Raw genomic sequence first — 13,603 nt, forward strand, 5'->3', positions numbered from 1 at the left:
AAGAAGAATCAGGTTACCCCAACGGAAATGAAAGCTTAGGAAAAATGCACTGCAAATGAATGTAATAAAGCAAGTCAAATGTACATCACTGCACATGCATAAATGTGCAGTAAATGCGCAGTTTCTGGTGTGAAGGGGCCCTAAAAAAATAAAATTTTACACAATGGGATTATCTTTTTCTAACTCTTCTTAATAGATTCCTGTATTAGGAAGTAACATTGGAGGAAGGACACCATCTCTCCTGTATGTGGATGAGATCTGAGTACTATTTGACCTTCTTATCGTAAAAGAGGTCAGTGCAATTTGGTGAGTTTGTTTGCCGTAGGGGAATAATTACTGTAGTGTGCGATGAAAAAACACTTCGGCACCTTTGAAGAGTGAATTGCTTTAGTTTATTTGCACAGCAGTATTGATGGGAGCATTTTATATAGAATTCAGAAATAATGGAGGACCTTTCACATTATTTGAAGTCTGTATTATTGCTCTGTATTGTGCACTGATTCATTTATTTTATTGTATTTTGAATGAGTGTATTTGCATTTGAGTTTGGGAAGCACTGTATATTCTTCAGATTATTTATTTGCATCATCATCTAGTTATTATTACAGAAGCTTGGTTTGTAGGATTTTTTTTCACATCTGTAGGGAAGTACAGGAAAAATATGATATAAGTTCAGAGGCTGTGTGTAACCTGCTTTTTGTTGCACTCCAATACTTGGGGGGCAGCAGGTCATATTGATCATATTGGTCAAATGCTGCTTTCCACATTCTAATACAAGTGTTTGAGAAATGTTGTGTGTAAATAAAGTTGCGTTTGACATAAAACAAATAAAAATCCCCAAATTTCTTTCATAACTATCAAATTTGCTGCAAATAACTGTCCAATTTATAACGTATAATTTATCTATTACAATATAAATATTTAAATTAAAACTCCAAATATTTTTTTCAATTCATTTTTTTTTTCTGATTGTACATGTTCCTTTTTTAAAATGTTATTATTTTCCAAGAAATTAAAAAGTAATATAAGCAAACATGAAATAAAATACAATATTATAAAATTACAAAGAAGAAGCTATAACAAGCAATCTGATGGTACAAGTACCAATACACGCTCCTTTTAATGTTTCAAAAGGTTTGGGTACCAAAATCATATCTGATTTTGGAGAAATTACTATGTTTAGTCTTGAAGTATGGAAGAATAATGTACTATGGTAATGTACCATAGTAATAAGATTGCTTTAGTAAGGCATTTAGAGCAGGATGCTCATAAGAGTCACATGAAAAATTACATCAAATAAGCAAGAAAAAAAACAAAACAAAACAAAAAAAAAAACAACAATCAAAATTTGATTTCAATTTATTTTAAATGGAAATTTTTGCACAGACATTGGGGACTTAAGCAGTTTCTATAAGACATACCAACAGTTTAGAGTAGACATTATTGTTATCTATATTGGTATTGCCATGACAATTTTTAGTTTGTTATATCCATTATAAAATATTTTAAAATAATCCGATCTATGGGCAACATATAGCAAGATTATCACACCAACATCCTGCCTCTTAGGATCTTCCCTGGAAAAACATCACAATGTACAAGGGATTAACATCACTTTAAGTCTTTAATGGCATTATACTTTTTCAGAGGAATATATGAGTATATAGAAATAACAGGCATTGCTTTCTGTTTATTTAAAAAAAAATAGCATATAACATAAATAAAACATTACTGCATCTTGTAAATATTAAAATACAGGTATCTACATGTAGCACTACTCCCTTGGGAGCTGCTGGTTACGGGTTCCCCTGGGTTACCATTAGCAACAGCATGACCGTTCAAAATTTTCCCAACTGTTTTAGCTCAGTCACGAAACAGTCCAGTAGCTTTGTTTTTTTTTTATGTTTTTATTGAGAACTTGGGTAGGAAAAGGGAATAAGTGGGATACTCCAACTTATATAACTATGCACAAACTGCTGGGATGACTGAATATTGCTGAATGTGGCAAGGCCGCTGCTTCACCTTGTCAGTAGCGGTGAAGAAGTAGTTAATGAGCTATTGAGATAAACTTGACTGTACTGCAGAACACTCTTCAGGGCCGTTCCTGGCACCCTCTTGTCCCTATTCTTCAGGGTTATCTATACAGCACCCCCTTTTCCGTAATACTCTCTGTGTGAGCTAGCTCCTTGATCCTCTGACTTCACTGGAGTGGTCCCCCTTCCTGGGCAGACCCTTTGGCAAGTCCCCTGGCACTCACGGACACTGTTTTTCCCATAAGACTCTGCCAGCAGCTCAACTGTCAGCTCCACTGGATCCTCCACAGGTTGTGAGTACTGCAGATTGCCCCTGGGGGACTGCCAGAGTCAGAGGGGACCACTCCTGAAGAGGTTCTGGGATCCAGTGCCAGCTAGCTAAAAGGGGGTACCTAGGTTGAGGACCCTGAAGTTATAGAGGGGGGAACATAGTCAGTGAACCCCAAAGAGTTCAAGGTTAAAGGGGGCACCTGCATTTGGGCCCTGAATTGGACAGAGTGTGACAGTTGAGAGTTGCAGCTTTACAGAAGTCTACAGCATACTACCACAAGCCAGTACAAGGCGGGAGGGGAGTATTCAGTGACTTTGCAGTACAGCAGTGTCAGTAATTCTACAATTCACAGTCCTGGGTCTTCTGGACTTATTGTCGAGGATTCAGCACTTCTATTAAGCTACAGTGTGTTCTTAGTGTTAAGGAGCATTGGCTGGCGTCGGCTGGCGTCAAGGAAGCGCCAATGGGCATTTTTCTAGGATTAAGTCCCAAGAGTAATTAGTTAAGCCTAAAGGAATATCCCACTCATTCCATTCTCCCATAACCTTCTCTACAATAAAAACCACAAAATCAAGATGCCAGAGTCATCCATGTCTCAGTTCTCACACCCAGGGTCGCAGCTCACATGGGCTGGAGAGGTAACCAGTAACAATGGCAGACGCACATCAGGCCACAGGCCTGGAAAACCTGCTACAAGTGTATGGGGACCTGGGTATAGCCCTGGGGTAAATGTATCAATGAAAACAAACTATGTATATGCTATATTATTATTTTTTTATTTGCTATTTTTTTCCCCATGAAAGTGAAGTTACCCTTTAAAAATGACTTTTGAAGGGTGGGGGCAGTCAATTTGGGTAAAGTTATAAAGGTAAAGGCAGACAACTTAGTAGGTTAGTTAACTTAGTTGCTATGCACTTTCACTCTGGGTTGTCTTTAAAACCCTTAGCACAGGTTTTCACATGTTCCTGTGTTTATGGTCAATCACCAAAAGTGTTTTCAGTGTGCTAAAGGACATCAGCACTACAGGACCCTTGGTTTCTTGAGCTGGTAATTGTCTTGTGATGGTAACTATTGTAACATAAATTGTTAATTTGTCTTCTGAATCTTGTGTGTGCAAGGCTGAGAGATTCTGCTTATCCTAACACTTGGCCCTGACTAAAAATTCTGAAATTTCCCCAATGAGTTGATGTCTCTAAGAGTACTTGTGGGTTGCAGGAAATTGCTGGGAACTTTGAAAATTAATTTTATCTTGCATTAATAAAATAGTAAAATGACAACAATACTATTCCAAAGTAGCAGTGATGACAAAAAAATGTAAACATTATAGCTCATTTTTGCTTAGCACGCACCGTTCTATACATACATGTGGTCCCCACTGCTCAGCCATAATTAAAAATCCACCTACGCTATACAGAATTACTGAATTTTCACAAGGCTGCAGATTTTCTACTAAATAAACTGCATTATGGCTAGCTCTCCTTGGCCACAGCTTATAGATCTGCAGAGTTGTGCCAAGCAGACTGACATATTATTAGTCCTCTGATATTTAAGCATTCATTCAGAGATTTCATGCTGAAAGTGCCATATGCCCTGGGGAAGGTTCAGCACAAAGGATTTTACTTAACAGCATATTGCCAACAGCAGTGCTTTTGCCATCATCCATAGCTGCCATTCAGATTTCAGTTTTCAGCAATGTATTTCGGGTAGATTAACAAATTAGGATTTGTGATTCACAGTTACGTGTTATGTATATAGGCAAATAGACACTGGGCAAAGTGACAGTGTCTGCAAATGGGCTCCCCTAACCCCCTTATACTCCCCTTGCGTGTGCTCCCTCAGGGATTCCTCATTACAGCTGGTACAGAGGTCAGTGGTGTTGGTGACCCAGGGGAGTAGTGAATACACTGCAATGTCACAGTAGAGCGTCATCCCCCATACTGGGAAGTACCAAGTAGGGATGATCGAACGGTTCGAGTCGACCATCGGTTCGACCCGAACATTGACTGTTCGAGGTTCGGCCGAATTCCGAACTTTTTGCTGAAAAAGTTCAGAATTCGTCAACCAGAACCGACCAAAATGCAATGGGACAGGAACTGGGCTTTAAAAGCCCGTGATTGGACCAGAACCATCAGTAAAAGCCAATTGAGGGGGCAGGAGAATGCTAGGAATGTGATTGGAGTGACTAGGGGGTCCAGAGGCCAATCATTAGTGAATACGCCCCCCCAGTATATAAGATAGCCCTGCCAAATCTCTAGCATTGTAATACAGGGCTGTGGAAGAGAGTGGAAGCAGTTCTGTTACTTCTGCTCTCAAAGTGTCATTCAGCAATTATTAGTGTGAGGAAAGGGATATCTAGTGTAGTTAGGGTACTATTTTCCACTATAGTTAGATTTAATAATCTAGTTTCTGTAGGGAAAGTGTTAAGTGTAAGGGGACCGTAGTGTAGTGTAGGGTTAACTGACTCTGACTGCTATGGCAGGGTGACAAAACCCTTCCATGTCAGGGTGACCGCTATAGAGAAAAGTTTGTTTCTCTTAGAACACTTACGGAACAGGATGGTGGCTTCTCTCCTGTCACCCTGCTTTTTGTTGCAGGCGTTTATAGCGCTTTTTTTGAGGACATGTTTGGAGTCAGGCATGACATCTGAACTTTTGTGTAGGGGTATATATACACATACACATGTATGTATATATACACATACACATATATAGGTGTGAAAGTAGCAGAAACCTATGCTTGCGCTAATGAAATAATTAACAGGCATATGTCTCCGCTCCTATAACACCTATATGTGTGTATGTGTATAAATACATATAAGTGTGTGTGTATATATACCCCTATACAGAATTTCAGATGTTTTGCCTGCCTCCAAAGACCCCCAAAAAATGCCCAAAAAAAAAACGCCTGCTACAAAAACACACCTGGGCGTTTGTGTAGCTGGCGTTTTTTTGGGCATTTTTTGGGCGTCTTTGGAGGCAGGCATAACATCTGAACTTCTGTGTAGGGGTATATATACACACACACACACACATGTATGTATATATACACATACACATATATAGGTGTGAAAGTAGCAGAAACCTATGCTTGCGCTAATGAAATAATTAACAGGCATATGTCTCAGCTCCTATCACACCTATATATGTGTATGTGTATAAATACATATAAGTGTGTGTATATATACCCCTATACAGAATTTCAGATGTTTTGCCTTCCTCCAAAGACCCCCAAAAAATGCCCAAAAAAACGCCTGCTGCAAAAACACACCTGGGCGTTTTTGTAGCTGGCGTTTTTTTGGGCATTTTTTGGGCGTCTTTGGAGGCAGGCATAACATCTGTACTTCTGTGTAGGGGTATATATACACACACACACACATGTATGTATATATACACATACACATATATAGGTGTCAAAGTAGCAGAAACCTATGCTTGCGCTAATGAAATAATTAACAAGCATATGGCTTCTCTGCTATAACACCTATATATGTGTATGTGTATAAATACATATAAGTGTGTGTGTATATATACCCCTATACAGAAGTTCAGATGTTATGCCTGCCTCCAAAGACCCCCAAAAAATGCCCAAAAAAACGCCTGCAACAACACACCTGGGTGTTTTTTTTTTGGCGCAGGCGTTTTTTGGGCATTTTTTGGGCGTCTTTGGAGGCAGGCATAACATCTGAACTTCTGTATAGGGGTATATATACATACACACTTATATGTATTAATACACATACACACATATAGGTGTGATAGGTGCGGAGACATATGCCTGTTAATTATTTCATTAGCGCAAGCATAGGTTTTTGCTACTTTCACACTTATATATGTGTATGTGTATATATACATACATACATTTGTGTGTGTATATATGTATATATACCCCTACACAGAAGTACAGATGTTATGTCTGCCTTCAAAGATGCCCAAAAATGCCCAAAAAAACGCCAGCTACAAAAACGCCCAGGTGTGTTTTTGCAGCAGGCGTTTTTTGTGGGCATTTTCTGGGGGTCTTTGGAGGCAGGCAAAACATCTGAAATTCTGTGTAGGGGTATATATACACACACACTTATATGTATTTATACACATTCACATATATAGGTGTGATAGGAGCGGAAACATATGCCTGTTAATTATTTCATTAGCGCAAGCATAGGTTTCTGCTACTTTGACACCTATATATGTGTATGTGTATATATACATACATGTGTGTGTGTGTGTATATACCCCTACACAGAAGTACAGATGTTATGCCTGCCTCCAAAGACGCCCAAAAAATGCCCAAAAAAACGCCAGCTACAAAAACGCCCAGGTGTGTTTTTGCAGCAGGCGTTTTTTTGGGGCATTTTTTCGGGGTCTTTGGAGGCAGGTAAAACATCTGAAATTCTGTATAGGGGTATACTGTATATACACACACACTTATATGTATTTATACACATACACATATATAGGTGTTATAGGAGCGGAGACATATGCCTGTTAATTATTTCATTAGCGCAAGCATAGGTTTCTGCTACTTTCACACCTATATATGTGTATGTGTATATATACATACATGTGTGTGTGTGTATATATACCCCTACACAGAAGTTCTGATGTCATGCCTGACTCCAAACATGTCCTCAAAAAAGCCCAATAAAACGCCTGCAACAAAAAGCCGGGTGTAAAAGTAGCAAAGCTACTAACCTTTTCTATATTAATTCTAATACAAACAAACTTTTTTTTCTGGTTCTGGACATGCTACAGAGCTGAAACTTCACAGGTACACTTTTTAGACCCCCAGACACTAAATCCAAAGAAATCTCTTTTTTTTTCAATAATTTTTTCAATAATTGGCTCTCTATCAAAAATGATAATTTTTAAGAACTTTTTTTGTGTGATTAATAGTCCCTGGGGCATGACCCAGAACCCTAGGCACTTTTTATAGGCATTTATTGGGTTTTAGGGCTTCAAAATTGTGTTTTTTGATTGCCAAAGTTCGGGTCCCATTGATTTCAATGGGGTTCTGAAATCCAGGCCGAACTTTCGGGAAGTTCGGGTGTTCTGGCCGAACCAAACTTTTGAAAAGTTTGATCATCCCTAGTACCAAGTAGTGTTGCTGGCTGCAATGGAAAAATAAATAATAAGGGAAAGCAGGCAAGGTGAGCAAGGGGGGCCCTTGGCAAAAAGTATCACTTTTCCCTGCATGGGCAAGGTGGCAAAGTTTTTTAAGCTTTGTAGCAGGGTGTAAAAGGTGAAATAGAGGCAGATGCAAAGCATTTTGAAAAAATAAAGAAAGTAAAACAGTTGTGTGTTCTGGCCAAACCATGAAGCTCTGGCCATCTGTTCTAGAACTCTGCACAATAACATCCTTTAGACTTTAATGAAATGTAACCCATATTGCAAGAGCAACATCCTTTTCAAATCCATGGGACAGTGGGGTTGATTTACTAAAACTGGAGAGCGCAGCTGTGCATTATGGTCAATCAGCTTCTAACTTCAGCTTGTTCAATTAAGCTTTGACAAAGCTGATTGGTTTCTATGCAGAACTGCACCAGCTTTTGCATTTTGTGGATGCATGGGAGGGCTACAGCAAGGAGTAGCTAAAAGAGGACCAGTTGGGCTGGGGAAAGGAATGACTGGTGGAACAGGTCATTGAGGGGACTAGGGGAATTTTGTACATTTCATAAATGAAACACATGCTGAGTTGTATGTCCTGATTCCACAAGGAACGTCCTTCTGAACAAATATTTTCCATCCATTTAACAGCAAATAAATTCATTACAGTTATTATCTAAATACATAAAAGTTGAAACAGCAGCCAGTTTGTTCTTCATCCTGACTTCATCCTGGCTTCATTATGCAGGGTGCTTTTTAGGCATGTTTTACACACATTTTACATCCATCCCTATGGATGTTGGGTTTCACTGAAAATTATATTAAAGATGCAGCAAGCAGGACTTTGTTAGGTATTTGGAATTCATCTAACTAACTAACTAATTACCTAACTGCTTCCTATCCATTCATTTTATTCTGAGACAGATTTGAAATTTCAGTTTGTATTGGACATATAAAAATTTATTTTTGATGGTAAGGTTACCATATTTAAAAAATTAAATCCGGGGACACCCTACTGACTATGCTCACTTTAAACCACTTGCCGACCGCCTCCTGCACATTTACTGTGGCACGCGGCCGCTTACAGGCAAAGTGACTTAGTAATACATCGCTTGCCAAAGAGCCTGTAGGGGGCAAGCGTGCACCACCTGGCAGCGCACTCCCACCCCTACTGGTTCCTTGCCTAGCCAGCGCGTGTGACCGGCGGCTCCGATGTCCGCCGGCCACTCGCAATCTCACTCAGGAGTGGGAGAAAGACAGACGACTGATCTAAACACAGCCTTCTGTCATTCTCCCTTCAGTAATGACAGAGGCTATGCGATCCTGCTATGTAGGATCGTATGTTTCTGTGATTTCCATGCCTAGGAAAATGATGTCATACATCTCAGGAGTCTTCAGGAAGGGAGGGATGATTCTCAGCTCAGCCCATGCCTGAGCTAAGCGCAGATGAATTCCAGGAAGTAAATGCTACATGAATCAGCTGCCCTTACTCAAGATGGCCTCTGGCAGAAATGCTAGGGGGTGTGTTTTTCAAAATGATTTCTCAGAAAAATAAAGCATGGAGACATGGATGGATGGAGGAGTTTGCTTTGAATAATAAAAATGAATATATTGCATTTTTGTGGTGCTCAGATACAGCGCAGTCCCACTTTAAGATAACAGCTCATCTACACTGAGAATTTCTTCTGCTTCATATATACTGAATGTTGTTTATCTGCAGAGGAAATATAGTTTTTTTCTGGTTACTAATATTGTTTGCTATTACCTGTTATATCATAGTATGTTATTCTGATAGTACCATTCCTACTTAACAAAGTGACTGGGAAAAATAGATATCACCAAGCTGGTGATCACTCACTAACATAGACCGCTCTCTATAACATGGACAAAATCAGGCCTCTTGATCATACATACTTTACTGGGGTTATATTATATTCTTGTCTATATTGACCATAGAGTTGAGCGGACACCTGGATGTCCGTGTTCGGTGGGTCCGGCCGAACTTGAAAAAAAAGTCCGGGTCCTTGACCCGGACTTTTTCCGAACTTGACCCGGACACCGAACCCCATTGAAGTCAATGGGGACCCGAACTTTCAGGCACTAAAATGGCTCTAAAAAAACAATGGAAAGGGATAAAGTGCTGCAAATGGCAGCAAAATGTAGTTAAGAGCATGGCAAGTGCTCTGCAAACAAATGTGGATAGGGAAATAACTTAAAACAACAAAACAAACAGAAAAATAAAACAATTTTCTTCATCTGTGAAGGACGAGGCCCATATGGAGTAGGAGGGAGGTTGATGTGGCGGTGTAGGTGGAAGCGGCGGTGGAGGGGGACAAGGTAGCCAACACTGCTTTTTTTTAGTCATTTTAAATTAGGGTACACCCCAAAAGAGTGAGAAAGATCAAAAATATAACAATGGCTGGGTAAGGCCGGTATCCAGCTCTATTCTGCACAAGGTACGGAAAAGTCCTGTGGGATCCATGCCTGGTTCATTTTAATGAATGTGAGCTTGTCCACATTGTCTCTGGACAGGCGGCTGCGCTTGTCTGTGATAACGCCCCCAGCCATGCTAAATACCCGTTCAGATAATACACTGGCTGCAGGGCAAGCCAGCACCTCCAAGGCGTAAAGGGCAAGCTCAGGCCATGTGCCCAATTTGGAGACCCAGAAGTTGAAGGGGGCAGATCCGTCATTCACTACATGTAGGCGTGTGCACACATACTGCTCCACCATGTTGGTGAAATGCTGCCTCCTGCTAAGACGTTTCATATGAGCTGCTGGTGCTGCTGTTTGTTGTGGCGTGCTGACAAAGCTTTTCCACATTTCGGCCATGCTAACCCTGCCTTCTGAGGTGCTGGCGGTGCCCTGGTTGCGTTGGCGACCTCTTCCTCCTCCTCCTCCTCCTCCTCCTCCTCTGCCTTGGCCTTGTGCTTCCACTGTGGCCCTGCTGTCAGGTGGGAATGCCAGCAGCATTGCGTCTACCAGCGTGCGCTTGTACTCGCGCATCTTGCGATCGCGCTCCAGTGAGTGAATTAAGGACGGTACGTTGTCCTTGTAACGGGGATCCAGCAGCGTGGCCACCCAGTAATCAGCACAAGTTAGAATGTGGGCAACTCGGCGGTCGTTGTGGAGACACTGCCGCATGTAATCGCTCATGTGTGCCAGGCTGCCCAGAGGCAACGAAAGGTTGTCCTCTGTGGGAGGTGTATTGTCTGTGTCCTCTGTATCCCCCCAGCCACGTACCAGTGATGGCCATGAGCTGGCCATGGTGCCACCCTGCTGTGAACATGGTTCCATCTCCTCCTCCATCTCCTCCTCCATCTCCTCCTCCTCATCATCCTCATCCTCCAGAACTGTGCCCCTGCTGGACAATTGTGTACCTGGCGTTTGTGGGTGCAGGAACCCACCCTCAGGGCCACTTGTGAATGACTGCCCTGAAAGCCTTGGAAATGATCCCTCTTGCTCCTCCTCCTCCTGTGCCACATCCTCTTCCATCATCGCCCAAATCGTTTTTTCAAGGAGGCATAGAAGTGGGATAGTTAAGCTGACAACGGCGTCATCGGCACTGGCCATGTTGGTGGAGTACTCAAAACAGCGCAACAAGGCACACAGGTCTCGCATGCAGGCCCAGTTATTGGTGGTGAAGTGGTGCTGTTCCGCAGAGCGACTCACGCGTGCGTGCTGCAGCTGAAACTCCACTATGGCCTGCTGCTGCTCGCACAGTCTTTCCAGCATGTGCTAGGTGGAGTTCCACCTTGTGGGCACGTCACATATGAGGCGGTGAGTGGGAAGGCCGAAGTTACGCTGCAGCGCTGACAGGCGAGCAGCAGCAGGATGAAAACCCCGAAAGTGCGCACAGACGGCCCAAACTTTCTGCAGCAGCTCTGACATATCGGGGTAATTTTTAAGGAACCTCTGCACCACCAAATTCAGCACATGTGCCAGGCAAGGGATGTGTGTCAAACCGGCTAGGCCCAGAGCTGCTATGAGATTTCGCCTGTTATAGCACACCACCAGGCCGGGCTTGAGGCTCACTGGCAGCAACCACTCATCGGTCTGCTGTTTCATGCTCCTCCACAACTCCTGCGCGGTGTGTGGTTTTTCCCCCAAACAGGCAAGTTTTAAAACTGCCTGCTGTCGTTTACCCCTGGCTGTGCTGAAGTTGGTGGTGAAGGTGTTACGCTGACCGGATGAGGAGGTGGTAGAGGATGAGGAAGTGGAGTAGGAGGAGTTAGGAACAGGAGGCAAACTGAAGCGCCCTGCAATCCTTGGTGGTGGAAGGACATGCGCCAAATTGCTATCCGCCTCAGGCCCAGCCGCCACTGCATTTACCCAGTGTGCCATTAAGGAGATATAATGCCCCTGACCGTGCTTACTGGTCCACGTATCGGTAGTTAGGTGGACCTTGCCACAGATGGCGTTGCGCAGTGCACATCTGATTTTTTTCCCCCACTTGGTTGTGCAGGGAAGGGATGGCTTGCCTGGAAAAGTAGTGGCGGCTAGGCACGACGTACTGTGGGACAGCCACCGACATAAGGCTTTTAAAACCGTGCGTCTCCACCAGACTGAATGACAGCATTTCAAAGGCCAAGAATTTTGAAATGCTGGCATTCAGGGCCAGGGATCGTGGGTGGGTAGGGGGGTACTTCCTCTTCCTCTGAAGTGTTTGGGAGATGGAAAGCTGAACGCTTCCACGGGACATTGTGGAGATGGTTGGTGACCCAGGTGGTGGTGTTGCTGACAGATCCTCTGTTTGCGAGGTGGCAGGTGCCGGTATCACTACAGAGGTGGATGAAGAGGCCGAGACTGCAGCAGAAGAGGAAGCAGGAAGAGCCAGAGACCTTTCTTGGTTTTGAAGGTGTCTACTCCACTGCAGCTCGTGCTTTGCACTTAGATGCCTGATCATGCAGGTTGTGCTCAGGTTGAGAAGGTTTATGCCTCGCTTCAGGCTCTGATTGCACAGCGTGCAAACCACTCGTGTCCTGTCATCAGCACATTGTCTGAAGAACTTCCACGCTAGAGAACTCCTTTGACCTGGCTTTGGTGCGCTCGGTCCCTTGCTGCGTTGGGCAGTAGCAGGCGTAGTGTCTAGGGCACGGCCGTTCCGCTTCTGCACCCTGCTCCCTCTTCTGCTGTGCTGGTGGCTCTGTGCGACCACCGCCTCTTTCTCCAAGCTACTCAGGTCATCTGCATGACCTTCATTCCATGTGGGGTCGAGGACCTCATCGTCCTCCACATCATCTTCCTCCCAGTCTTCACCCCTGCCCTCCTTGTCGGTCTCCACAATTCTGAGTGCCGCAGCAGTTGCCACCTGCGTTTCGTCATCATCGGAGACGTGCTGCGATGGTCCTTCCATGTACTCATCTTGAGAAATAAGTGGTTGGGCATCGCTGCACTCAATCTCTTCCACTTCTGGGGAAGGGCTAGGTGGATGGCCCTGGGAAACGCTGCTGACAGAGTCATCGAAAAGAAGAAGAGACTGCTGCATGACTTGGGGCTCAGACTGCTTGCCTGATTTGCAAGGGGGTGAGGTGAAAGACGGTTGGACATCGGCTGCAGGTGCCAACTCTGACCTTTCTGCAGTAGACTTTCTGCAGGAGACAATGTGAAGGAACTGGAGGCACTGTCAGCAACCCAATATACTATCGCCTGTACTTGTTCTTGGCTCAACACTTGTAGAGGCGCATGATGCCCTACCAAATACTGCTGCAGGTTCTGTCGCCTACTCACACTTGAGGAAGGTGTTTCACTTGTGCGTGTAGCTGGCACAGATCGACCACGTCCTCTCCTTGCAACAGGAGCTCTACCAGCAGCACCACGACCCAGGCCACGGCCCCTATTTGACGTTCTCCTCATATTTCTGTAATTTATGATCTTGTCCTAGAAAGGTTTTTATTGAATAGCGGAACAAAACAACAACAGTATCCCACGGGTGTATCTCACAGTCAAATATGCAAACTATGCTGCAATTTAATTTTTTTCACCCCAAAAGGGTGTTTATTAAATAGAGGAATAGAAAAACAGTATACAAATACAACGGGTGTATCTCACAGTCAAATATGCAAAGTATGCCGCAATTTAATTTTTTTCACCCCAAAAGGGTGTATATTGAATAGCGGAATAGAAAAAAGTATGTAACACGGTGTATCTCACACGAACAAACATAGACTAGGCCCCGATTACAATTTTTTGTACCCTAA

Source organism: Pelophylax lessonae (genome assembly GCF_965119305.1).
Source record: "Pelophylax lessonae genome assembly, chromosome: 4".
Classification (NCBI taxonomy): domain Eukaryota; kingdom Metazoa; phylum Chordata; class Amphibia; order Anura; family Ranidae; genus Pelophylax; species Pelophylax lessonae.